The following is a 3,761-nucleotide window of genomic DNA, read 5'->3' as shown; positions in this document are numbered from 1 at the left end:
TCGATCTGCCTGTTCTGCTCCCCGCTCTGTCTCTGGAATCTTTTAAAAAATATAATAAACATATTATATATATATATATATATATATATATATATACACATACACACACACACACGTTCTCTTGAGTACAACTATCATAGAAAAATTGATCTTTCTAAAATAAGCTAGAATATGATCTTGCCCAGCATATTAAAATTCCAAGCCTTCAGTATAGGAAAAATAAGTTACCTACTAATATATTTAGTCAATTTTAAGCACAAGTTTTCTATATATTTTCTGTGTGTATGACTACTGAATTACTGTGAAAAGACAGGATTAGGTAAGAAGGGACTGGTCAATGGTTTTAACTCAAATTAATACTAAAATATTTTCATTGAAACTATGATAAGTCAAATACTAATGGGCCAATCTAGAAAGAATTAAAATTTTTGTTTTTGTGCCCTTTGGACTACCTTCTGTCATAATACTTCCCTTTCTTTAAGCAATATATTGGCACAAAGGAGAAGGAAGGACAATAAGGAAACATGGAAGGTAATAACTAATTGTCATATAGTTTGACTTTTGAAAACATATATTTTAAATAGGGTGGAATAAATTCACAAATCCATACTCAAAATCATCTATTTTGCCTGTACTTTGTACAGACATATATATTGCCCATTTGTGGAATATATGTGGCTGAGATACAAAGCATGTGCATAAGTATGTAAAGAAACATCCACAAAGTTTTAGCTATTATATAGGCATCCATGGATTATAAATGTGAAAAAATGGTTTATAATAAAAATCAAACATCTGGCCCTCCAGATATGCATTTTAATGAGGGTTTTAATGATAGCATGTGACAAATGGAGCATATGGCCATGGTATCAGTGTAGTATTGCTACAGAGAATTGGACATATCTTTTGAATCAAATTTTGCAGCATCTAGAAACCACCACAGTATTTTTCTATACACACCAATCTAAAACCATTTTAACTTAAATAACTACACTTTTATTTCACTTATTAAGTTCATATATTACCCTTCTATCAAGGGGAAACACTGACACATAACACAATGTGAATGGATCTCAATCTAAAATAACAATTTGAAATGACTGCAAAGCTGCTAATGTTGCATGAGCTTTCTCTCTGGATCATGGAATTGCTTTAAAGGCTGGATCTGTACTCAGTCTGGAATAAAGAAACTGGTTCAAAATTCTCCGAGAGGCTGGCACAAGTTTTCCTGTCATCAGATATTGTGGGAACCATAATCCCATTCTCACCTACAGCTTGACCCTCAAATCTTAGGCCTTCCTTCAATAATGAAAGTTCCCTGCTTAAAGCGAACAACAAGCATTTTTGCAGCACAGCAGCCCATGAAATGGTGTTGTGTTGACACTGTGTCTCTGAAACCTCCAGAGGTCATTGGCAAGATGCCACTTTGATATTGCAACTTCATTCTCTAAACTGGGGCCATGTGAACAATATCAAATCAATCTGAAGGAGAAGGCTCTAATTTACACTAAAAGGAGACAATCACTAGAAGAGTCTATTGGAAGATTTGTTTTGACTAACAAAGAGGCAGAGCATTTGTGGCAAAGAGCAGAGGAGCTCTAGTGGGGAGGTGGGGGTTAAGCCATGCTGCCATTTCCTGACTAGGCCAATTTTTGAGGTTCCTAAGCTTTACTAGAAAGAGGGGTAATAGTTGTACTTAGTTCTTAGTTTTGGTGGGAAAATAAAGGATGAAACAAACATAAATCCCCAACATTAGATGCCAGCTGAAACCTTTTGCTGCTCCACTTCCGATATGAATGTCTGTGGCTTGACTTAATGCTCTATGCAACCCAGACAGTAACTCAACACACTGGCTGTATATAGAAGAAAAACAAAAAAAAAAAAAAATGGCACGTTTACTTGGTAAGTTTAACATCCTTACTGGAGATTAGAGATGAACAGGGTATCAAGCCTCTCAAATTCAACAACTTGTCTCTTCAGTATCCTCTCCCACTTCTCTTTTTTTCCTTCAAGCCATTCTTTGTCCATCATTCTGAGACAAATAACCCTTTCCTCTTCTCTTGCAGTTGTTTTTGCCTTTTTCTGTTAACCTATAGTGCCTCCTGACCTACAGATGCCAGAGGCATTGATGGATTCACCCCCCCAAGCAAGTCAGTCTCTAGCATAAGAAACTCTGAGAGCAGTTCCTGAAGGAGTAAAAATTTCACTTACAGTTAATTACCATTATTACTGGTTAAAATAATGCTTGATCACTCGGAACCTCTGTAACAATGACAATCAAGGAAGATAATGAGATTAATTCTGCCACAATTATTTCAACAAAGGAATATTCAATTACCTATCAGAACATATGAAATACTGTCATTTTCTATTTTTCCTATACCCAAGGCAATTTCGGGAAACACATAGACCCTTTTGAGATCCATGACATAATTTTGCTGGTGAATTCTTTTTGAAGATACAACATTTTGGTGCTTTCATGTTTATGATACCTTTGAAAAATTAAAGTCAGCCTGTTCTTCTTCATCTGGATGACTGCCTTGTGAAGAAGTTATCTAGTCCTCTGTTCTAATGTGAAAATGACACGATTGTCACGTATCTGCCACTGTAGTTCAAACTCAAAGAATTGTAAAATTGCTTTACAAGTTATAAAAGAGATACTTCTCTCTAGCAGTGACATTTTATAACTGAAATTTTTCTTATTTTTATATATTTTAGAGATTTGGTTTGATATCATTAACATGATATAGTGAAATGAAGCAAATACTTCTTAATTGCAGTGCGTCAGTAAGGAAAATGAGGAGGTAGACTTAACACAAATTATACATTCACATAATACTGAACAAATGCATACAAATGTTTTAAAAATATATAGTTTCGGCCCTCCCTGGTGGCGCAGCGGGTTAAAGCACTACACTAAGAAACTAAAGCCACTTCCGCATGAGTTCGATCCCCGCCTGCCCCGGAGGAGACCACATGGCGTGGCAGACCTCTCCTGACCCGCCCGCTGCTCCCCTCAGCAGTGTACTTCGTCGATCTGCCTGTTCTGCTCCCCGCTCTGTCTCTGGTGAATCCTCTCACCCTCCGCATCTCTGGCCTGTACCCCAGTTCTGTGCGAATAAATAAATAAAATCTTAAAAAAAAAAAATATATATATATATATATATATATAGTTTCATAAGCCAGAAAGAAAAGGAAAAATAATGGATGGTTTCACTCATAGAGTATAATGGACGAGGCAAGAAAATAACAATAATAATGAGCAGCTATATACCAGAGACATTTTGTGGGGTGGAGTGGGGAATGGAATCAAAAACAGTGGGGAGGGGGAAGAGAAATGCACTGGACTATGGTGATGGCACATGGGTGATTTGGTGATGGGAAGCCCATGGGGATTACAACTGAGATGGAAAATGCACAAAATGATGGAAAAATAAAGTATTACATTATTTAAAATATATATACATATATATATAGTTTCAGAACAGAGAGAAGAAATTATTGGTAACTGATTTGCTTATGACATTCTCAAAACAACATGAGTATAAACCAAAATTTCTAGGTTATATAGTAAATTCAGAAAAGACTGCTCTTTAGAAGGTTATAGTAAAATACAAAAGACTAAGCTAGCAAACAAAGAGTTAAAGTAATTAATACCACTATGTATGATTTGTATTTCCCTATTTAGATTATACTGACTACATTACTCTCCTTAATAGGTTAAAATAAATCAATTTAAATATTCGAAAAATATCAGGTAA

The sequence above is a fragment of the Condylura cristata genome, unplaced genomic scaffold, assembly GCF_000260355.1.
Source record: "Condylura cristata isolate star-nosed mole 26May11 unplaced genomic scaffold, ConCri1.0 scaffold00002, whole genome shotgun sequence".
NCBI lineage: Eukaryota > Metazoa > Chordata > Mammalia > Eulipotyphla > Talpidae > Condylura > Condylura cristata.
Note: the sequence above shows the minus strand (reverse complement) of the source record.